The 25,510-nt window shown below is 39.4% G+C and overlaps 1 protein-coding gene across 1 annotated transcript in view; it reads left to right on the forward strand.

Moving 5' to 3' along the window:
- The first annotated feature begins 16,377 nt into the window (after nucleotides 1–16,377).
- The window catches only part of SESTD1 (SEC14 and spectrin domain containing 1), a 90,707-nt gene continuing 81,574 nt past the window's right edge, over nucleotides 16,378–25,510 (forward strand). Inside the window, exon 1 of the mRNA XM_037044358.1 lies at nucleotides 16,378–16,653. The gene's annotated coding sequence lies outside the window, so the exon portion shown is untranslated. The remainder of the gene's footprint in view (nucleotides 16,654–25,510) is intronic.

Raw genomic sequence — 25,510 nt, forward strand, 5'->3', positions numbered from 1 at the left:
TAAGTAGTCTTTGTTAACTTTGAAAGGGCTGTTCCAGTTGATTAACTGGGAGTGAGGGGGGAGACAGCAAGTTGTGAATAAATGGTGAACAGATAATCATTTCAAGTCTAGATCATTTTTTTCCAAGAAATTTGTCACTGAATTGAAGGAGAAATAGAAGATAATAGCTTGAAAGAGCTAGTTGAATTTTGGTTTTTATAAATAAATAGAAACTTAAGGATGTGTGTAGGCCCAGAAGAAGAAACCACCCACAACAATTCTGATGTCACATGGCAAGATTAGTTTCACGGGAAGATTTTAGTCCCATATTAAAACAGGCATATTGTAAGTGAGCCCACTGTTCATGCATCACAGTTATTACTGGTCATAATAGGATGAGAAACTTCTGTTGTCTCTGCCATGTTCCCAATGCCCACCCTGGGCTCCTCCAAAGGAGAAAATATTACTTAGATCTATCTAAGATTTTATGGCACCTAGTAAGGCTCAGGGTTGTTGTGTTTGAACTCTGTGGCTTTATTTTCTGCTCACCTACTTGGTGCTAAGCATGTGGAACACAGGCTTTCTCTTTCTCTCTTCTTAGTAATCTCATATGACTATTTCCATATCTTTAATCTTTCATATTTGCCATATGCTTATCTTCTGTACTGCATTCTGTATCATTTCTCAGATCTGGCTGTACTTAATGTTTTTATTCAGTTATGCCGGATATGTGTTCTAACCAATCAAATTTTTTTAACAATTCTTTTCTTTTTTCTGAGAGCTTTACTTACTTTGTTTTCAAATATGCCTGGTCTTACAGAAGAACCTCTTGCTGCTTATTTATCTTTTATTTTATCATTTATTTCTTTAAAAATTTCATAATCACTTTCATATTCCTTGACTGATAACTCCAATATTTGAAGCCCCTAGGGGACTAGATTTGACATTCATTGTTTCTGATACTCTCATGAATGTGTTTGCTTATTTATTTCTTATACCCGTTGATTATGAAATCGCATTTCATTGATATTAATCTGCGGGAGTCTTGAGGACTTAAATTGAGGATATCGTTCTCCAAGACCCCTCCTCCACGTGTAGCTACATGTCTCACCAGTAACCTGGGATGACACTAAGCCCTTTCAGGTTTCTGGTTTCATGAGTGAGCTGCTTTCCCTCCGTTCCCCACTTTGCCCCTAGGCTCCTTCTCTGGGTGCTGGCAACCAGCACCAGGTGAGTCTGCCCTGGTGGTTCATGGAGATCCACGGACATGCTTCCTTTCCCTCATGGTCTGTGAACCCAGAAGTACGTGGCATTTTTGCTTTGCAGCAGAAGAGGCCCTCCTCCTGTGTACTTTCCCATGGACCCCTTCCAATCACGTTTTCTTTTCCCACCATTCCATCAAAACTGTGCTTCCTAAAGTCACCAATAACCTCTGTGTTGCTCAATAGCAACTTCTCAGCTCATCTTACTTTCTCTGACAATCACTTTTCTGAGTCAACTTGGCTGAACCACAGCGCCCAACATTTGATCCAATATTTTTCTGAATATTTCTGTGGGAGTGTTTTTGGATAAGATTTACATTTAAATTGGTGGATTTTGAATAAAGCAGATTGCCCTCCAAAATGTAGGTGGGCCTCATCTATTCAGCTGAAGACATGAATGGAACAAAGGACTGACATTTCCTCCAATATAAAAGAATTCTACAGGAGAAGTTCTTGGGACTTGGACTGTAGTGTCGATCATTGGGTCTTCAGCCTGTCGGCCTATGCTGCTGATTTGGGGTTTGCCGGGCCTTTAAAAAGCCAATTTATTTTTTTTATAATCAGCTCCATTTATAAACAATTATTTATTTATTTATTTATTTATTTTTAATTTTTATTTAATTCTTGTTCAAGTACAGTTTTCTGTCTTATATTCCCAGCCCTGCCCCCCTCAGTGCTCCCTACCTCCTTCCCATTTCCACCTCCCACCTTAGTTATTGTCCATGTGTCCTTTATACTTGTTCATAAAAAGCCAATTTCTTAAAATAAATCTCTCTCTCCTTCTACATATACATACACACACACACCCTCACACACTACTGGTTCTGTTTCTCCAGGAACCCCGACTGATAAACTCATCCTATTAGAAGCATTTGACAGAGTGGGTCACTCCCCCCTCTTTGAAACTCTGCTTTATTCCCAAGGTAACACATACCCCTGTTTTTTCTTCAAACTCACTGGCTGTTTTTTCCAAGTCTCCTTGGTTGATTTCTCCTCATCTTCTCAGTCCCTAAATGTTGGAGCACTCCAGAGCTAACTAAGTCTTGAGATGTTTTCTTTACACTTGCTATTCCATTAATCTCATGGTTTTAATGTTACCTATACACTGATACACCAACAAATTCCCAGTGTACATTTTTGATTGAGATCTTTCTCTTTAACTCCAGACTTACATGTCCAGCTGCATTTTTTGAATGCATGCTTGTTGTCTGATACGTATCTCAAATTAAGCCCACCTCTCCTCTTTTTCCAGCCCCCCCAAGTTCCTCTTCCCCACAATTTTCTCCATAGTAAATGGAATGTTATTGTTCTAATAGCTCAGACCAAAACTCCCAGAATTATCCCTGCATTCCTCCTTTTTCCTGACTCCCACATCTAATCTGTCAGGAAATCCTGGCGCTCTATCTCTAACATCCAGTCAAAATCTAACCACTTCCTACCATTCCTACTGCCCCAATGCTGGTCCAAGCCACCACCATGCCTGTCCTGAGAAGCTCTCACTTCTCAGCTGGTCTCTGTGCCTCTACCTTCGATGCCTCACCCACCAGGTATTCAGTTCTATACGCAGCAGGCACAGTGAATCTTTAAAAATAAAAACCCCACCTATCACTTCTCTGCCCCAGACCACTCAAAGCCTTTTCAGTTTGCTCAGATTAAAAGCCCGAGTCTTCAAAATTCCCTAAAACACCCTAAACAATTTTTCCCCTTACCCCCATCTCCTCAACCCCTCTGTCCTGAAAGGTAAGATCTTACCCTCAGGGCCCTTGATTTGTTGCTTGCTCTGCTTGAAATGCTCTTTCTGCAGATGTCTGTCTGCATTGCTTCCTCTTTCGCATCCACCAACCTTTGCCCAATGGTTACCTTCTTGGTGAGGACTTCCGGATTACTCTCTCTAAGATCCAACCTGTCTCTCCTTCTTTGACTGTTTCTCCTTTATTTTTCTCCATAGCATTTATCTGACAACTTGCCATTTTCCTTCTTTATCTGGTTTGTCTCCCTCACTAGAATGCAAGTTCCACAAAAGTGGAAATTCTGGTTGTACTCATTGCTGTATCCTCAATTCCAAATACACACATCTCACAGTAGAAGGCACTCAATACATATTTGTTTAATGAATGGAAAATATTACTGTGAATATCCATTTTTGGAAAGGGTGTGGGGAAACAGGCAATCTCTCACATGCAGGAGATAAGCAGAATTTGGTGCAATATGTTTAGAGTTTTGTGTCCTCCTCACAGAGAATGCATTTGCACCTAGAACCTGCTCAATTTCCCTAATCTTCCTTAACTGCCTTGCCTCTGCAGGCTGCTGAAATTTCCACCCCTGGCCCACAAGTTCTCATTTGGATCCTCCCCTAACTGATCTCCTCTATACTCCTGTACCTACAGCAAGAATACTCAAAATTCTTCTCCAAGTAGCATGGTTTTTAGGGCCTGTCAACCACTGTCTACACTCTTTCTTATGATTTTTCTCCCTTTTCCTCACCTAGACAATTCTGACTGTTTCTTCTAGACTCAGTTCAAATGGCAATGCCTCCAGGAAGCCTTCCTTAGACACACTGGCAGTGACTCTTCTCTTCTGGGTCTCAATAGCATTCTGTGCAGAATTTAATGACAAATCTAGTAGTATGTTCCATGTTGCATTGAATGTTTGGTTGGGTTGCTGTCTCCCAGTGAGACAGAGAGCGAACTCATAACATCCTCATCACCATCCAGGTCTCAGAAGCAGAGCTGGCACCACGTTTTGGTTGCATGAACAGATAACAAACAAATCATTGAACATCCTTTCCCATGTTGGTGTTCACTGTCACCTTTTTTCCAAGTAAAATATTTAAAAGTTGGTCACATGACATGAAAACAACACATTTTCCTGGATACAACCAGGAATACAAAATCTCCAAACACTGTCCTAGAACACTGAAGACTCTGGGCACAATTTCTGTAGAAACAGAACTGTTTCTCAGAAGGGTCAGCTGAACAAATTTTGGAACAGCTCTTGTCCCAAATTTGTGGTCATCTTTCAGATGGAGAAGTCTAGGCTATCACTTTTCTCATTTTTAGGAATGGCGATATAATATGTTTCTTGGTTTATTTGCATAATTTTTATACCAAAACTTAAGATTTTTGGACTTAAATTGTCAATTGGGGCCCACTCCATGGTTCCCATTCTTTAAGTCCCCAAAGAGAAACATGGTTTTCATTCCTTTCTTTCTCCAAACCTAAGATCATATCAGTGAGGCACGGACCTAGTTTGTGTCACATGTTTTGAGTACACTGATCCCTGGGGCCAGAATCAAGTAACTCCACACCCTGAGAAGTGGCTCTAACCCAGGATGACACAATCTGTGTTTGTCAAATCTCCAATTGAAATAAGGAAGAAATTGTTTAAAGGCTCTTTGTTACATAATAATGTTTTATTCAGAAGGAGAGGAAAAGTTGGACTGATACAAAAGGCAATTCTTTCCTCCTTTTTTAACTTTATCCCACAACCAAATCAATTCTCTGCTTTTGTGTTGCTAGTGCCTCTCCAACTTCATGCAAGAGGATTTCTCCTGAGCTGCCCGCTGTTCAGCTGCTGAAGTCACAGCTGAGTCTCACACACCTCTCTAAGCAGCTGGAGAGAGTGACAGAGCGGAAGGACCCTGGCAATGGGTGGGGATTATTTTTGAACGTGGTTTGTCCCTATTTTGTTTAAGAACACAGATTTTGTTTTTAAATGTAGATGAACAAGAGAACCATTTCTGACCACGAGAGAAGGGAAGCTAGCAGGGAACATTTTAGTCTGTGGCCTCAGATTTTAAGTCTAGAGCAGAACACATCGCTTAATTACCGAGGTAAATGTTCTTGACCTTTGTATTCAGGCTACAACTGGAACACATTAGAAAAACAAAAGTCAACCTTGTGACTTGGACAAAGCTTGTTTTTCACATTCTTTTCCATCTTACTAATGACTAGGAACTAGCCCTATATTAAAATACCATGCAACAGAAACTAAAGAACTTTTTCCATAACTAATGCTATCTAAATGAGACCTGAATACTTCACTATGCAGGTTGAATTTGACAATCAAGTGCTTTTGCCTCTTGAGCTTTGAATAACATATTTTTAGACCAAATTTTTTAAACCCATAATGCAAATAATAAGTAAAAATGCTCCGATCAAGCAAAATTGTATTTTTCTACTATAATCATGAGTAAATTGAAAGATTTTTCTAGGGTAGGGTTTTAAAGGAGCATCAACACACCAGAGGGGGGGAAATGCTTGAGTGTAGGGTTTTTATTAATTGAGATTAGAAATAATTTTGTATTATAATTTTAATATTTGAGTGGGTAAAAATATTTCACAAAAACTGCCTTTTAGCACGTGGTTTGGTTTTCTAAACATATCTCACACCTATCTTGCAGTGAATATTGATTGCTTTTGTCAGCCTGATGAACCTCTTCCACCTTTTCCTAACAATTCACCTGATCCTTCAGAGCAGACTTCTTTCCATGATGGAACCTCCAGTTACAATGCCCAGCCCCCCATCACCCCCACTCCAGGCCAGTCTTGTTCTACTTGCACCAGTATTTGAACATTCATATGACCCCTGATGTTTTTCTACCAGAGCTGTCCGTAAGCTGGAGGAAGCAGAACCAGTGCTACCTGGGACTGGTCTCCTTTGTAGTAAAGCAGACTGGTTTGCTGCTGTTGGACAGAGTGAAGACGAATCAGAGAGGAGCAGGCTTTCAGGAAAAGACTGAGAAAGATGCTGACTTTACTTGAGTCTCTGGAGTCCCCAGAAATGCAGTTCTTCCTTCAGTGCTGTTGAGCTACTTCAGTATTGTTCCCAAAAATCCACAGCATTGTTCCAGAAAATCCATTATCCCTTTACCCCAATCCAGATCAAATTGGCTTTGGCACTTGCAGCCAAAGAGTTCTGACTCAACAACACTGTCTGAACGTCTATCGTACTGACATTTAATGGTACTTTCTGGAATAAAATTTATTGAAGAAAACTATAAAAATATGGCATAGTCAGTTTACTATACTCTATTATGTAATGTATCATACATTGCCAGACCATTTAAAACAATTTGCCTAGACAATTTGCTTTTTAACTTGGCCTCTGTTAAACTCTATTACAAAGCTTATATTAATTAAGAGTGACAGCAAATTAATGCTAAAATTTGGAACTTTTCCTTAGTTTCAAATTTTGTGTCATTTTCTATTATTCAGAATACTTTGAAAGCACTATTGATTTTTTTTAAAAGTTGTATTTATTTATTTTTAGAGAGAAGGGAAGGTGGGGGGGAAAGAGAGGGAGAGAAATTTCAATGTGTGGTTGCTTCATGCACGCCCACCACTGGGGAACTGGCCTGCAACCCACGCATGTGCCCTGACTGGGAATCGAACCTGAAGCCCTTTGGTTCATGGGGCAGGACAGCACTCAATCCACTGAGTCACACCAGTCAGAGCAAAAGCACTATTGATGTTTAAGAGATAAATTTGTTTTATGCCTAAATTATGCAACACATGTATTTAAACACCTACTGATGACACTACGAATATTCAAATACCTTCAGCTTATATCAACTAGTAGCCAGAAGGGCTGGATGATTGTCTTTGCTGTTTTGTTAACTGAGTCTAGATTGGGTATGTTGCTTGATTTCTCTGGATAGATAGGGTGTCTTCCAGCTTTAAAATCCCATGATTTCACAACTAGAAAAAGAAGTTAAGTTTTATTAGAAAAAGTTCTTGCTAGTTTAAAAAAAATCCAAGCACAACTTTTTACTCTGTCCTGTGGCCTGTTTACTGAAAACATTTTGTGAATGTGTGATGGGGGGAGCGGGGAGAAGACTAAAACAAAAACACTAGTGAATGCAAACTATGTTGGCCTTGGAAAAAGTTCTGTTGTATAAAGTTCTCCGAATACATTGGCCTAGATGTTGAACTAATAGGTGGTGCCAAAAAACTCCCTCCAAATCCCAAACAAACAAACAAATAAAACCCCTTAAAAGTGTTATGCATATAATTTCAGGACCATGGCAGTATATTTTTTAAAATATTAGATATTTTAACTGCCTCAGTGAAAAAGAAAAACTTTGAGTTTGGAATTGAAATGAAAAATTAAAAAGTAATAAACTGAGTGCTCAAAGTAATTTTTAAATAAAGTTATTAGATATTTTTCTTAATAAACCAATTATGTGTTAAATATACATTATGAAATCAATGTTACACACCTTTAGATTTTAGAATACAATACTTGGACAATATTTCAGAAATTGAAATATTTTCAATTCTCAAAAAGAGAACCACAGATTTCCATTTTTGCTTCTCCCCTAAAGGCAAGAAGTGCAGAATGAAGAACACCAGCCCCGTGCCACAGTCCAGGCATCACCGTCTCACAGCCTTGTCAGTGTGCTATGTTAGACAACTTCGGTTGCAGAATACAGAAACTCAAACATGTGACCTCAGGGAATAGGGTATCGGGGTTTGGATCATGTTCTTTCAGTTTATAAAGAATACGTATGCAAATTAGAAAACTGAAATCTCAGCTATGGTATCAGTCCTCTCAAGAATAACAGACAAGTTGAATCACCAAGCCTCCTAGGAGGAAAGGGATACAGATTCGGTTTGGATGTTCAGAATTAAAGGCATTGGGAGGAATTTGTGGATCTTCCCTCTGGATCAGGGGTTTTCATCCTGTTGGAACATCTCAATTACCTGGGGAGTGTTTTAAAAATGTAGATTTTGAGGCCCCATTGTCAAGGATTCTTCTGTAGTAGATAAAAGGGGAACTACCAGGATCACTTTGTTTCTAAAAAGCTCCCAGCTAGATTTTGAATACCCGGCTCTAGACATTGTCTGACTTGGCTGTTCTCCTGGTGTCTGCTTCGTGATTAGCCCACTACCATTTGGCTCCCTCAGGTCCTACTATATGTGTCTTTTTGACCACAGACTCACTGCCTCATCTCCTAAAGCCTTAGCTCAAGTGTCATTTTCTCACTGAGGACCTCCATGTTCCTATTATTAAAAATTGTTCTCCATTCCCTCGGCACTTTCTAGACCCCTTTCCTGCATTATATTTATCCACCACTTATTGCCTTCTAATATACTGTTTCACTTATTTGTTGCTTATTGGCTGTCTCCTGTCTCATCCACCAGAATGCAAGATCCATGAAGCAAAATTTTTGTGTATTTTGTCTATGCTGTATCCCAGCACTAAATCAGAGAAGATATTTAATAAATATTTGTTGAATGAATGAATAAATGGATGTATGAACGGATGTTTTCTGCTTAGTCATTGGCTAATATTAGTTCCTGCTCATTGGTGATGCCTGGGGCCCTTCTCACCCAGGCCACCACCCTCTGTGCCTCCTTTTGGACTCAGCTTCCCCAGTTGATTGTCTGATTGGATCAGTGTTTTGGGACTGAGTTTTTTTCCCAGGTTATTTCTGAATGGGTATGACTTGGTTATTTATAGGTCAGGTGCCTTTCCAGCAGTTATCAGCAGTAACTCTGGGATTACACAGGCCAAAAGAGTGCTGCTTGGGGCCATCCCTTCATTAGGGGCTGTGGGAAGGCAGTTTCTCCAAAAAGCCATTTTGAAATAGAGTGAAGTGTTTAGTAAATTACCTAACCCTCCTGAGTTTCAGGAAAATGGAATTATAATACCTGTCTGTCTTAGCTCAGTGAGTTATTCAGAAGTTCCAGGAAACAATGTATGAGAAACACATGCACATAAAAGGTGCTTTTAAATGTTAACTTGTTATAAAAATAAGATGAGTGTGAGAAGTTATATAATTTTAGATGATATTTAAGTGTGGCATTTAATAAAAAGCCTAAGAGTAGCTGTAGGGGAGTAATTAGAAATTTAGGAACTTGTTGCTTGAAGTACCTTTGGGATTCTTTTCTCCACCCTGGATGTTTTTTAAATGTTATTCTGATTTCACCAATTTCTATTTGGCAGGGGCTCCTGGGATATAGCTTCCAAAATAGTATTTAAGAAGAGTAAATGCAGCCCCGGCTGGTGTAGCTCAGTGGATTGAGTGCGGGCCTGTGAAGCAAAGGATCGCGGTTCGATTCCCAGTCAGGGCACATGCCTGGGTTGCAGGCCAGTTCCCAGTGGGGGACACATGAGAGGCAACCACACATTGATATTTCTCTCCCTCTCTCCTTCCCTTCCCCTCTCTCTGAAAATAAATAAATAAAATATTAAAAAACAAAGAAGAGTAAATGCAAAGATCTGCACTCAGTCTCCAAAAACAAATTGCACAAATACAAATTGGAGAAGACAGGTTTTACAGCTGTATGCATGTTAGAGTCTTAAAAAATATTTGGGGGGTATTTTTTTTGTTTTTAGTTGGCTAAGACATAATGTTTATAAATAGCATGAGGTAAAAATATTAACCAAACTGAATTTTGAAATATCATTCTAAAAATGCAGAAAAGTATATTTCTCTACTCCTCTCTTTCTGCCTAGAATATTGGAGCCAGTTCTAGATGTCACATTTGAAGAGGCATTAGGGTTAGATGAGAGTGGAGGAGATAAATGGGGTATTTAAATGAAGGGTGGTTTCAGAGGGTACGGGCTATAGTTGCCAACTTCAAATGTTTCAGGGTTATGTACACAGGGGGAATTGGGCTGCTTTGTATTCAATACACATTAGTACTAACTTCAGATTCACTGCTCACCTTAATATACATTGTACTCATATTTACAATAATGACTTAAATTCCTGTTATTATTTTCCCCCTTTATTTTCTCTCTCTTTTGTTATTGTTAATATATTACAGTTGTCCCAGTTTTTCCCCCTTTGCCCTCCTCTGACCAATGCTCCCTTCTGCTCCTACTCCCAGTCAATCCCCATACCATAGTCCATGTCCATGGTCATTCATGCATGTTCTCTGACTAGCCCCTACCTCTTCTTTCCACCATTTCCCCCTCCCACTCCCCTTTGGGTGCTGTCAGTCTGTTCCATGTTTCCATGTCTCTGGTTCTATTGTGCTCATTAGTTTATTTTGTTCATTAGAATCCTCTAATAAGTGAGATCAAATGGTATTTGTCTTTCATCCACTGGCTTACTTCACTTAGCATAATATTCTCCTGTTCCATCCATGCTGCCACAAAGGGTAGGAGCTCCTTCTTTCTTTCTGCTGCATAGTATTCCATTGTGTAAATGTACCACAGTTTTTTGATTCACTTATTTACTGATGGGCACTTAGGCTGTTTCTAGCACTTGGCTATTGTAAATAGCACTGCTATGAATATTGAGGTGCATAGGTTCTTTTGAATTGGTGTTCCAGGATTCTTAGGGTATATTCTTAGCAGTGGAATCATTGGTTAAAAGGCAGTTCCATTTTTAATTTTTTGAGGAAATTCCATACTGTTTTCCACAGTGACTGCATCAGTCTGTCTGCATTCCCACCAACAGTGTACTAGGGTTCCCTTTTTTCCACAACCTTGCCAGCATTTGTTGTTTATTGATTTATTCATGGTGGCCATTCTGACAGGAGTGAGGTGATATCTCATTATGGTTTTAATTTTCATTTCTCTGATAGCTGCTGATGTTGAGCATCTTTTCATATATCTACGGGCCCTCTGTATGTTCTTTTTGGAGAAGTGTCTAGTAAGGTGTTTTGCCCATTTTTTACATTGGATTATTTGTCTTCCTGGTGTTGAGTCATATAAGCTCTTCATATTTTGGAGATTAAACCTTTGTCCAATGTATCATTGGCAAATATATTCTCCCATTTGGTGAGTTCCCTCTTCATTTTGATGATGGTTTCTTTATCTGTGTAGAAGTTTTTAAATTTGATATAGTTTTATTTGTTTATTTTTTCCTTTATTTCCCTTGCCCTAGGAGGTATACCAGCAAAAATATTGCTATGTGGGCTATCTGAAATTTTATTGCCTATGTTTTCTGATAGGACTTTTATGGTATCACAACTTAGGTTTTTTTTAATCCATTTTGAGTTTCTTCTGGTGCATGGCATAAGTTGATGGTCTAGTTTCATTTTCTTGTATGTACCAGTCCAGTTCTCTCAATACCATTTATTGAAGAGACTTTTTACTCCATTGTAAGCTCATGCCCCCTTTGTCAAGTAGTAATTGACTATAGAGACATGGGTTCATTTCTGGGCTCTCTATTCTGCTCCGTTGATCTATGTGTCTGTCCTATGCCAGTATCAGACTATTTTGATTACAGTGGCCTTGTAGTATAGTTTTATATCTGGTATTGTTATCCCTCCAACTTTATTCTTCTTTCTCAAGATTCCTGAGGCTATTTATGGTCTTTTTGGTTCTATATAATTTTTGTAGTATTTGTTCTATATCAGTGAAATATGCCATTGGTATTTTAATAGGAATTGTGTTAAATCTATAGATTGTTTTGGGTAGTATTGACATTTTAATGATGGTAATTCTTCCAATTCATGAACATGGTATATGCTTCCATTTATTTGTATCTTCCCCAATTTCTTTCTTTAGTGTTCTATAGTTTTTCAAATATAGGCCTTTTACTTCCTTGGTTGTTTATTCCTAGGTACTTTATTTTTCTATTTTATTTTATTTATTTTTTTAGAGAGAGAAGAAGGGAGGGAGAAAGAGAGGGAGAGAAACATCAATGTGTGGTTGCCTCTCACTTGACCCCCACTGGGTACCTGGCCTGCAACCCAGGCATGTGCTCTAGACTGGGAATAGGACCGATGACCCTTTGGTTCGCAGCCCACACTCAATCTACTGAGCTACACCAGCCAGGATGGTACTTTATTTTTCTTGTTGCTACAGTAAATGGGATCTTTTCCTAGTTTCTTCTTTTGATAGTTCATAGTTGGTGTACAAAAACGCCATTGATTTCTGAATCTTGATATTGTATCCTGCTACTTTGCCAAATTCAATTATTAGGTTGAGTAGCTTTTGGAAGAGACTATAGGATTTTCTATGTACACTATCATGTTGTCTGCAAATATGAGAGTTTTACTTCTTTCTTTCCAATTTGGATGGCTTTTATTTCTTTTTTTAAAAGATTTTATTTATCTATTTATTTATTTATTTATTTGAGATATGAGGGAAGGGAGAGAGAAAGAGAGGGAGAGAAACATCAATGTTTGGTTATCTCTCACATGTCTCCTACAGTAGACTTGGACAGAAACCCAGGCATGTGCCCTGACTGAAAACTGAACTGGTGACCCCTTGATTCACAGTCCAGTACTCAATCCAGTGAGCCACACCAGCCAGCACTGGATGACTTTTATTTCTTTTTCTTATATGATTACTGTGGCTAGAACTTCCAGTACTATGTTGAATAAGAGGTGTGAAAGTGGACACCCTTGTCTTGTTCCTGATCTTAAGGGAAATGCTTTTAGTTTTTGCCCATTGAGTATGATATTGGTAGTAGGTTTCTTGTATGTGGCCTTTATTATGTTGAGATATGCTCCCTCTACTCCCACTTTGCTGAGTGTTTTTATCATAAACAGGTGCTGGATTTTAGCAAGTGCTTTTTCAGCATCTATTGATATGACCATGTCCTTCATTTTGTTTATGTGGTATATTGTTTATTGATTTGCAAATATTGTACCATTCCTGCATCCCTGAAATAAATCCCATTTGATCATTGTGTATGATCTTTTTAATGTATCGCTGGATCCACATTGCCACTATTTTGATGAAGAGTTTAGCACCTATGTTCATCAGAGATATTGGCCTGTAATTTTTTTTGTTGCATCTTTACCTGGCTTTACTGACCTTATGAAAAGAGTTTAGGAGTCTTCTCTCTTCTTGAATTTTTTCAAATAGTTTGAGAAGGGTAAGAGTTAGTTCTTCTTTGAGTGTTTGATAAAATTCACCTGCAAAGCCATCTGGTCCACAGCTTTTGTGTGCTGGGAGTTTAATTTTGCTAGTTGTTAATTAATCTATTCAGGCTTTTGGCTTCTATTTGATTCAGTTTTGGAAGATTGTATATTTCTGGAAATTTATCCATTTTACCCAGGTTGTCCAATTTCTTGGCATATAGTTGTCCACAGTAATATTTTACAATTTTTTGTATATCTGTGGTATGGGTTGTTATTTCTCCTCTTTTGTTTCTGATTTTATTTATTTTGGCCCTCTCTCTTTTTTCTTGATGAGACTGGTTAAAGATTTGCCAATTTTGTTTATCTTTTCAAAGAACCAGCTCCTGGATTCATTGATCCTTTGAATTATCTTATCATAGGGGATTTTAAAACTCCACTGTCAACAATGGATAAATTGTCCAAACAAAAAATCAACAAGGATATTGTGACATTGAATGACACCCTAGATCAAATGTACTTAACTGATATTTATAGAGCATTTCACCCCAAGGAAGCAAAACATACATTCTTTTCAAAACACATGAATAAATTTCAAAGATAGACCACATAGTATGATGCAAAATGAGCCTCAAGAAGTTCAAGAAAATGGAAGTCATATCAAGCATCTTTTTGGATCACAATGGTTAGAAACTAGCAACCAACCTCAAGGAAAAAACTAAAAAACATTCCAATGAATGGAAACTGAATGACATGTTATTAAATGATGAAAGGGTTAACAATGAGATCAAGGAAGAAAAAAAAAGTACCTGGAAACAAATGAAAATGAACATAGAACGATCCAAAACCTATGGAACACAGCAAAGGCAGTCCTGAGAGGGAAGTTCATAGCAATACAGGCCTACCTAAAGAAAACAGAAAAATCTCAACATAAGCAACATAAGCAAATAAGCAACATAACCCTACATCTAAAAGAACTAGAGAAATGATAATAAACAAAGCCCAGAATGAGTAGAAGGAAGGTAATAAGGTCAGAGCAGAATTAAATGACATAGAGACTAAAAAAACAATTTCCCCCTTTTAGAGTTGAGCAAACTCATACTTGGAGATGTTTTGCACTTGTCCACGATCACACAGCTAGGAAGTTATAAACCACACCACTTTGTGTTTAAATCCAGTGGTGTTTCTACCAATACCATAGCTACCTCCCCAATTTATAGTGAGACACATTTCAGTTCAGTGAAGCAATGAACAGGACTGTTCATAGATGAATATCATTGTGAGGTAGTGAGTGATTCCTTATCACTCAGAGATTAATCACAGGCTTAACAACTGTTTTGCCAGGATCTGGTAGTTCCCCAATTTATGTGTACACCTTATTAAGTAAAATATTAAAAATGAATGCTAATCATAAAGCCAAAGGACCTCCAGAAGTGGTCCAGTGAATCTCAGTTGATTGAGCTATGTGCATTCTATAGTTATCAGAAGATAAAACACCCCAAGTTTGTTCTCTGCATTTACAATCTAATGTTTTTTTTCTGTTGCAGTAGTTACCCTTATCTAATAACCGGGTAGTAGAGTGTGGAATTAGAGGGTATGGAAAGAGGAAGGGCAGGGGTGTTTTGTGAATTCATAATATGAATTATTTGGCATGCTCTGGCTTTATTAAAACAAGCAAAGAATGTGAGTGGTAGTAGAAGAGGGTTTAAAATGATAAGCAGAGAATGCTACCTAGTAAAGAACAGAATACTGAGAAAGGCTAAGGAAAGCAGGGACTATGGATTGTACCATATTTCCCTTGTTGAGTAGATGCTCAACATGTATTTGTTGAATTGAATAATGGCATCAGCACTTCAACAAATATTTAAAAAGAACCTTCTCAGTGCTGAGCAGTGTGCTCGGTCTGGGAGCCAAAAATGAAGTAAACAAAAATCTCTATCCTTTTAAGGAACTCACAGTCTAGTAAGAAAAGACCACCGGGCAAAGCAATGGGCAAAAAGAGAGGGTTAATGATTATCACAGACAATAGACAAAACTTTCTATGAAAGCAGAAAAGAGAGTATTTGATTCAGCATGAATGTGGAGGGTGAGGTTGTGGGCGTGGTAAAGAGACTGTAAGTCAGGGAAGATTACAAAGAGAAAATGATGCATTATCTTTATTGTCTTGAAAGATAGTAGGCGGTTCACCTGGTTAACTGAGGGGTGGATTTCGGATGAGGGAAAATATTACCGAGGCACAGAGACAGAGCCTGTTGAATGTGTGTGACATGAGGTAGGAGTTGGAGCTGGAGTTGAAAAGGTGTAGGGTTCAGATCATAGAAGGCCTTGTATACTACCGTACTTAAGTTGATCCTGATTGTCCAGGTGGAGAGCCTCCGAAAATTTTTAAGGAGTCTCTGTGTTTTTGGAGGATTCTCTGGCAGTCATAGAAGACAGAAGCAGAAGTGAAATTAGAAAGGCTCGACCTAAAGAGTGGCGAAGAGGATGAAGTAGTGGAGACAGATTATTAGTCACAGAATTAAGAAGTATTCATCCACGGGATTTTAAAGAGAGAAACTTAGTTGCCTAGTTGCTGGAAGGGCAAGATTTTACCCATAAAATTAGGTGGTGGTGAACTGAGTAGCAGAGTGAGTAATACGGAATGCCTGGGGTTGGGAACACCCGGCTGCCCTGAGTCTGTATTAGTTGATGACTCTTTTGAAGCAAAATCAGGAAATGACATAAAAATGACTTGCGCAATAAAATTAGAAGAATAAAGACTCTGAAGTCGAACATTTGGGGAGAAGAACCAAGGCTGGTGGAGATGGGGAAGTAGCCATTGTCAGAGGGCGACTTTGGACTGTGCAGTGGAAACATCTTCAAGGAAATACAAATGGTACGAATTCAGCCCTCCCTCACTGCAAATTCCCCGCCAAATTCTCCCAGCGGCCTTCGTCCTTCAGCCACCTCAGGGACTGGGGTGGGGTGGGGTGGAGGTGGGGGGGCGGGCAGGGGGGACCATTATCTCCGGGCATTTCCTGAATCCCAAGAAATCGAGAATGGCAATGTTAGCATTTTGGAAAAACTGCACACCACAGCCTCGAACCCACATACATATTTCACGATGAGGGAAAAAAACAAATGCCAAGGTGTCAGGTAGACGGGTTAACCTTCTTAAACCTAAGTTTCCTCAGTCTTGATACAGTGCGCCTTCCACTACCCCCGCACTGCTTGCCGGCTTGGGGGCTACCACCTGAGCCCTGGCTGAGAACCCCAGGGTCCGCCGAGGTGCGTCGGAGGCCCCTCCTCGTCCCTCCCCCTCCCTCAGCTCCAGCGGGACTCCCAGCCCCGCCCCCTTCCCAAGCTGGGCGGGGTCTTTGCGCAGCCGCTGCCCTGGCGCGTGCGGGGTCGTTCGGCCGCGCCTCGGGCCGCGGGTACTCGGAGGTCGTCCAGCTGCCCGCGCCACCGCCCCTCGCTTGACGCAGGCAGGGGCCGGACGCGATTTGCCGCGAGTGAGTGGAGCCCCGCCACCGCTGCCTCCGCCTCCGCCGCGCGGGCCCGCTCCAGCCCTCCTTCTCCCGCCTCGCCCTCCGCCCGCGTCTCGTTCGCGTTTCCGTGGCCTCCCCACCGCCACGGAGCAACCGGTTGCCAGCGTCAGCTAGGTGAGTGTGGCCACCGTGTGGCCCGGGCGGCCGGGGCGGGAGGAGCACGCAGGCCCTGCGGCCGGGCGGCGGGGGCGGGAGCGGGAGCGGGAGCGGACGCGTGGAGCCGGCGGTGGCGGGCCCCGCTTTCTTCCCCCGGGCTGGCCGCGCGGCCGAGGGAGGGGCGACCTCGCCGCGCTGCCCTGGTTGTCAATGTAGCCCCTGCCGCTGCCCCCGCTGACGCCGCCGCCGCAGACAAAGCGCCTGAGGTGGGAAGCCGGCGAGCAGTCCGTGCCTCCGCGCCGCCTGCCGGGTGCGGTTGCGGCCCGCAAAGCCGGGGCCGCTCTCGATCTCCCATCCTGAGAGCCCTTCTTCGTTACTGGGTGAAAGGGACCCGAATCGTGCAACAAGTTTAGGCGTTAATCCTTATTTTGTGGCGTGCGGGGAACAGGAGTGGTGCACGCCTCCGGGGCGAGTCCCCAGGTCCAGCGCCCGCGGTGGCTCCTTTGTGTGGCGGGTGACCAGCCCGCCCGGTGGGTGGGGGACGCCAGCCCGAGGCCCCCGGGCTGCTCCCAGGCCCCTGGACGCCTCTCTGGTGCCTTGGAGTGAGGCTTGGCTTCCGCAGGCCTGCAGGATGTTAACACCGCTAAACCTTTGGAGGAGCCACAAAGGGAAGGGAGGGAGGGTTGGCAAGGATCTCTGGTTATATATGTATTTTTTTGTATGGTAGGTAGACTCATACTGGAAAAGAGCCGCAGTCTGGCCTGCTTTTGAGGGTGCGGGTGGGGCTTCACCCTGGGTTGCACAGTTGAGATTTGGTGCTGCTGTGACAGCCGCCTTGGTTCTCATGGTGCTTTGACATCTTCCTCTCCTGCACAGACCTCACTGAGAAGTTGGAAGCGCTGTTGAGGGAGTAACTTGATAGCAGCTGTTTGACAGGTCACCTCTTTCTTCACGTTTTGTCTGTGCCAAGTGTACCCACCATGCACCCGAATTAAAATTGCCACTCAACATTCAAATTAAAATTGCCACTCAAAATACACCTGTGTTGGAAAATATTAATCCACATGGTTTTCTTTGGCTTAACAAACCCTATTTTCTTAGGCGTGAGAAACTTTTTTCTTTCCCCAAGGAAGAATACAGAATAAAGAAGAGTTTTATCTTCGTTTACATGCCTTGCGTCATGCTCTTACCTAGCTGGTTTCATTGGTGTGCTATTTCGGTATAACAATACTAAATAGAAGAAAAACATCTTCCTTTTGCTTTGAGCAATAAAATACTTCTTTGTTCTGGAACCAGGAAGCTTTTATACAAAATACTTTGTGTGGACAGAAGTTGGTGACTTTCTTTTTACCCCATGACCAAAGACATGTAAACATTCCCTAAGGACTTAAAAAAGTACTATACAACTCTACAGATTGTATATCCAAATTCAAAGAATAATTTTTCTGTATATTTATTCAAACAATCTAGATTTAATTTAAGTTTAAAAATTGGGCCTACTCTGTGAATTCCTCCACATTAAGGAATGAAATTGATGGTGTTTAAAGAGTTTACCAAGCATTTTAACCCCTGTAAATTATAATTGGAAGGACTAATTGGTGAATGAGATTAGGAGCTGATGATGGATGGATAGACCTAGAAGGCTGACAGCAGAATCCAGAACATGTGAAGTGGTAGAGAAAAGGATGCAAAATTAATCTACTTGTGTTTTTTGACAGGCTTATCTAAAAGCTAAATGTTTACTAATTTAAAAAGCATACAGTATTACATTTTGACCTTTTTTATGTGCTTAAAGACTCCTTAAAGATCTTTTTACTTCCTGAAAACACAATATTAATAAAAATTTTTCTTTTGAAGAAATAAAATTATACCAAATTAATATGGTCTATAGAAAGTTTCTCTGGCATAATTAATAGTTTGAGTTCACTGAAATACTGTTTATCTGTGTAACATCTAATTTCAAAGCACTTTCATAGGTGTTACAAGTAACAGGAACAATCTCTTGTGAAAAGTATCATATTTACTAACAAAAAGTAGCATAAACTTAAATTTCTGAAATTATTTTCTTTTATCATGATATAACTCATATCCAGTAGATTCCACTCTTTTAAAGTGACACTCTTTTAGAGTGGTGTTAGCATATTCACAAAGTTGGGCAAACATATCTCTTAATTTAAGAACATTTTCATCATCCTGAAAAGACATTCCTATATCCTTTAACTGTCACCCCCATTCCGCCCCTGCATTTAGCAATCACTAATCTATTTTCTGTCTCTATAGATTTTCCTTTTCTGGACATTGCATATAAACAGAATCATACAGTATGTGTGCCTTTGTGTCTTTCACTTAGCAAAATACTTTCAGGACTTCTCCATGTTATATTGCACATGGTTCAGTATTTCATTCCTTGTTATGCTGAGTAATATTCCATTGTATGGATATGCCACATTTCTGCTTTTTTGACTATATTATGCGTAATGCTGCTGTGAACATTACGTTTTCAGTTCTCTTGGGTTAGAAGTGGTATTACTTGGTCATGTGGAAAGTGTTTAACTTCTTGAGGAACTGTCAAACTTTTCCATAGCTGCTGTACCATTTTATATTCCCACCAAAAGAGTATGAAGGCTCTATTTTTTCCAACACTTTTTAAAATGTTGTCTATATTGATGATAGCCATTCTAGTGGGTGTGAAGTGGTACCTCATTGTGGTTTTCATTTGCTTTGTGCTAATACCCTAATGATGTTGAACATCTTTTAATATTATTGGCCATTTGTGTATCTTCTTTGAAAAAAATCTTTGATTTATAATCATTTCTAAGTTTATATTTTTACATGTATTCTCTTATTTAGTCTTTGAAAGAATGCTGTAAAATAGGTTTATTTCTATTTTACTGCCAAGAAAGGTGCAAAGAGGTTAGCTTGTTTTTAACCTTACGTAGTTAGTAAGAGTGAAAGTCTGACTGTGAACTTAGGTCTTCTGACTCTGCTTCCTACATTCTTTTCACTTCATGAGGCATACAGAAGTTGAATTGTGTTTGCAGATTTACTTGGCTAATCATTGCCAAGGTGAGGGCATAATAAATAAAAAATCAAACAACAAAAAGCAGGTGTTTTGGCCACATTGCCTCATATTTACCACATTTTGTTATGCTTTCTCAAATAAATTCTTCTTTTTACCCTAATAAGGTAGATGTGATTTCCATACATCCTGTGGGGAAACAGAATAATTAAATCTAATAACAGCTTCTTAGTGGCATAGCTAATCCAAGAACCCACTGTTCACTGAGACATTGTGCTTTCTCTTCTCCCACAGCTTCCATATTCTCTGTTTTCTCACTAATTTATTCCTTTTAATTTAAAGTAACTGGACAGTTTCACATTTTGCATAATTATTAAGCTTTCCTAGGTTAAACTGAAATTAACTTTTATTTTTGAACTAGGTGGTTTGCCGGTTTACTTTGAATTGAAGGATTACTAGGGTATATATTTCAGTTTTTATGTATTAGCCTGCACCATGTATATGCAAAGTTCTCAACTCCTTAGAGGGTAGGTAGAGTCCATGTGTTACATACAAATGTTTGTATGTCCATTGTCCAGTATAGTGTCTGGCACATAACAGGGACTCTAACCTTTGTTTAATGAGTGAATACAAACACATTTTTAATTGCAAAAAGAGAGACAACAATACAAATTATCTGTTACTCTTTTTTAAAATGATAGTTTAAATTCCAGAAAAAAATTTTAAAGATTTTATTTATTTATTTTTAGAGAATAGGGAAGGGAGGGAGAAAGGGACAGAAACATCAATTTGTGGTTGCCTCTTGCACACCCCCTACTGGAGACCTGGCCTGGAACCCAGACATGTGCCCTAGGCTGGGAATTGAACCAGGATCACAGGCCTGCACTCAATCCACTGACCTATCCCAGCTAGGGCAGAAAAAAATATTGTTTACTCCTTGCATATAACCTAAAAGGTAATAAATCATAAAAATTAGAATGACTTAAAACTCAACATTGTTTCTTACAGAAGTAAGTGACTGTTGTTCCATCCTAGGTTTTAAAAAATAGGTTCTAAGTACCTGGTGGCACAAATGCTTATACAGTACCCAAACATAGGCATTGTATCCTGATGTTTGTTAAATAAATGAATGCTCAATGACTGAATAAAATAATTAGTTTTTACTATAACAGGTAGAAGAGATAGCAGCAAATTGATATTGAGGCTGTATTATTTATACATTTTAATCGTTAAACGTAATATACCAAGGTCTGTCCAGAAAGTATCCAGCCACACACTATGAAAAATAGAGACATTCCTTGAAGATGCAAGATACAAGAAACCTTGTATATAGGAAAGTGATGCTTCAGTCCCCTTCAAGGTAGGCACCTTGGTACCTTACTGAGTTCTCCCATTGTCTCTTCTCCTGTTCAAAACACTCTGCAAAATCCTTCGTTGGATTCAGCATCACCTGCTCTGTTGTATTCTCCTGAAATCTCATTGATAGTCTGAAGTCTCTTCCTTTTCAAAGGATTTTAGTTTTGCGAAAAGCAAGAAGCCATAGGGCACCAGATTTAGTCTATAGGGGGGCTTGAGTCACCTGGGTGATTTGACGTTTTGCCAAAAAACGGCATGACACAAGTTTCATGAGCTGGTGTATTTTGTGATAAAGCTGCCAGTCACCAGTTGCCTGTAGCTGCAGCCTTCTGAATCATCCAGATACTTTCTGCAGAGGAGTGTTAAGCTTAACACCAAATACGATGCCTATTTGTTACTGTTCTTGCTCAGTCATTTTGAATGCGAAGGCCATACAGTACACATGCTCATTCAACAGCATCTACCATCCCCACTGACTGGTACAGTGAAGTTGTCATTGTTCAGGTGTGCACATACAAGGCCACTCTCCTTGGCTGCCAGGTTACATCCATGTTGCACAAACCGCTCTCTTTATATTAATGATGGCTGGACTTTTTCCAGACAGACCTCGTTTAATTATAAAATTCAAATAATACAGGGGTATATAGAGTTAAAGCTGAAAATCTCTCATTTACTTCTTGTCCTCTTTCTTTCTTTTATTCCAAGACCACTCCTCTCCCAGGTAATCATTGTTAACAGCTTAGAGTTTATATTGGCAAATCTGTATCTTTGTATTTTTGTGTACATATGTACAAATACACATTACATATCCAACTATACTCACATGCATACATATGTATACACAATGTTTTTCTTTTACAGATGGAATTATTCTACACATATCTTTTGTTTTTCACTTAAATATGTTAAGACTTTTGTGTCTATAGTCAGAAAAGAGAAGCATAATATTTGTTTCCTTATTAGTTTACCATTCTTGCCTGGTTTTGGTGTCAAGATCAAGCCAGCTGTTACGAATGAATTGGGGAATTCTTATTTTCCCTGTCCTCTGGAATAGCTTAAAATGTCTATTTTGTAAAGATCTTTTAGAAATCACCTGACAACCTTGGGGGAAAGAAGAGATCCTAGACAACCCTTCTCATATTTCCTGTTTTTATTGTTCTTTTGAGTTTTTTATCTTATTTTGTATTACGTTTTTGGTGAAGGAATCCTTCCACACACACTTGTCTTTTCTCAGCTCTGATAAGTTGACAAAAGCAGATGATTAAATGAATCAGTGGATGTAGGAGTGTATGTGTTTTTCTCTTAGAGAGATCCCCAGCAAAGTCCTACACTTACTAGTTGTGTAACCTTAGGCAAATTTCCCTCTTCAAACTTCTGTTGTCTTATTTATAAGATGGTAATGATCCCTACCTCACAGGAGACTTGGAAATATTGAGTGAAATGTGAGACAACATATGAAAAACCTCAGTAGTTACATCTAATAAAAATGAAGAAATATGTAATACTAAACTGTAACATGCCATATAAATATGTATTTATCACCATAATTATTATAAATTGTTTTGGCCTGCCAAGGACAAATTTAAGGAGAAAGGATGGTGGAACTATAGGGATGATTTCTGCTAATAAATTGGAAAAATCTGAAAACACTTCCAGGCCATTTTAAATTTAATTTTGGTAGACAATGATTTTTAAATACCTACATGCTTTTGAGGGATAGTAGGGGGAAAAATACCAGAGTAAACAGACCTGGATTAAGCTTGTATTAACACTTGTTAGGCTTCTCTCTGTAAAATGGGATAAATACACCTGCTTTTTAGGCCAGTTAGGAGGGAAGATGTTAGTGTTAATACCTGGCCATTTAATAGGTATTCAAATCATTAATTTTTTTCCTTTGCATGTAATGAGTGCCTAACATTTATGATCATGAAGTGTTGGATTCTGCTATTTTAAGGCTGCATGGTATAATGGAAAGAACATTGGGCCGTAAGTCAGAGTTGTAACCTGTGTATTACACTTACTAGGCATTGGCCTTGGACAAGTCACCTGCTCAGCTTCTTCTATTTCCTTACCTATAAAAAGAGGGCGAGAGAACTAATACTTATTGAGGATCTATTTTATATGCATTTATTGGGCATTTACAGACCCTATCTGGTTTAATCCTCCCAATAATCTCATCAGGTAGAGGTAATTGTCATTTCCCACTTTAATAGATGAAGAAACAAAGGTAAAGGAATTGGATTTTCTCCTCCACTGCTCCCCAGTCCTGTCGTTGTTCTTTGTTCATTACAGCTATGCTCTCCTGGGGATGATAGAGTGTGCCTCTTCATACGGAGAGTATCGAATGGGGAGAACTCTGCAAACTGAAATACGGACTGTGGGGGTGGGGGGGGAACTAAACCATTGTAGGATTAGACTGCTTATTTATTAATGATTTCCATTACTAAAATACAAATAGAGGATTGTTAATGTGTCCTAATGCCTATGCTTAAGAGTAATAATTTAAGTGTGTAAATACTTAAGTTGCTTATACTCGCTTTACTTAAATAATTTATTAGTCTTCATTGCATTTCCGATTTGACCAAGTAAAGGAGAGGGGGTAGGTAGTCATAAAGGGATATATAAGCTTGTTTGAAGATATGTATATGTGTTGAGAAGTACTGTTCTCTCTGGTAGTTCAGCATTTACTAAAACTACATGCTCTTGGAGAGAAATAGGGAAAATATGCATTATAATTCATTATCTACTAGCAGACTTGCAGAGTCACTTAAAAAAATGAACCTGTTTTTTGTCAGCTGGTGTGTAAAGAGCTATTGATTATATTCTTGAAAGATAATGATATTATCTTTCCTTTGATAGGGATTGCCAGCGCTTTAGCTGTGGGTTTCATTTTATTTGATCAGATTTGGTGATATTAACATGACATTTTGCAAGCCTTATACTAGGGGTATGCAAAACAAAAAAAAGCCATTGGGGCATTGAAAATTAAATTATGATTCAGTAACAGTATAGGAGTTTTAGAAATTCTCTCTATTGAGACTTCAGTTATCACTTTTAGTCTACTGAGTAGGAGTGGGGATTCCTATGTTTAGTTTGGGCATTTTTATCAGTAGCTTGAATTGTGCTATGAAAGTTCTCACTGGTATCAAAGGCTACTCTTTTGCAGAATACATAGTATGGTGGGCTCAATGTAAGAGGTAGAAAACATGGTTCCTGTCTTCAAAGAGTTTATTTTTACTTAGGGAGGCAGTGAAGGAGGAAACCAGGTAAAAGGACACAGTGCATTTTTTGAGCTTGTGTTTGTTCTTTGTAACATCCCTTTAGCTTCGTTGGCCTTTGGCAAGATGCTATAGGTCTTTCCTGATGGATACTGTCAGAAACAGTCCAACCCTTTGAAAACTAGTAGTTGTGTGCGTTGTATATCTAGTACGTCCTATAGTGTTCTTTTTGCTTTACAAAAATTACTGTTTGGTTTAAGTACCAGGAATAGATCTCCTTTTTAGTACTTTGCTGTTTAGCTCCTGGACTGTGGACTGTTTTTTTCTTTTTGTGATGACTACTAGAAAGCCAAAGCTAGATTTGTGGCACACCCGAGTGGGCGTATAGGGTTTATGCTGTACATTTTTTTAGCCTCTTCCTTGGCACCATTTCTGGTGTGTTCTTTATTCTTTTGCTTTGATTGTTTAAAGTATTAGCTTTTCATGGTTCTTGTATTCTCATAAGTCTTACAAGGTCTTTTCAGGTCAAAGTAGGGCTGTGCATAAATAAATACACATGAAATCCAAGGCAAACAGATTAATGTAGTAGAGACCATATATGGCGAATGGGTTTATTTCTTGGCAAGCTTTGATTGATGATGGTGGCTGCATGGAACATGACATTAAGAAATATTTGGAGGCATAATGTGGATTTAGTGGGAAAGGCTACTGTGATCACTGAGCAATGTTGTCATGAATGTAGGAATATCGATGGCCTATATTTGCTATCCCTGTTATAGACAAGATATACAGATGCTGGGTAGTACCAGTGGGTGAGTGGCGTTTTAAGTTTAGAGTTAGGTTTTGCCAGGTGAGATGTGGATTTGAGAAACAGACTGGTTCTTTTGAGGGGTTGGTGGTTAGATTAATTCAGCTAGAATAAAATGCGTGCATTTAGCAGAAATAAATTTGGTGAAGAGAAAGTGAAGAAGGGGGTGTGGGAATCCTTCTTCCATGATCCTATCCAGAATACACATGGCATTTAGCTCTCATGCCTCCTTAGTCTCCTCTGACAGTTTCCTGTCTTTTCTGATTAATTTTGAGGAGTCCTGGCCAGATACTTCATAGACATCTCTAAGTTGTGTTTGTCTGGTGTTTTCCTCATGATGAGAATGGGGCTATGGATTTTTGGAAATAATACACAGAGGCGAGTTGCCCTCTCATCACATCATGTAAGGGAGTGTCTGGTATTGCTTGACATTCCTGGTGATGTTAACTTAAATCACTTGCTTAAGTAGTGCTT

Source organism: Sturnira hondurensis, unplaced genomic scaffold (assembly GCF_014824575.4).
Source record: "Sturnira hondurensis isolate 20B ecotype Veracruz unplaced genomic scaffold, ASM1482457v3 Scaffold0004136, whole genome shotgun sequence".
NCBI lineage: Eukaryota > Metazoa > Chordata > Mammalia > Chiroptera > Phyllostomidae > Sturnira > Sturnira hondurensis.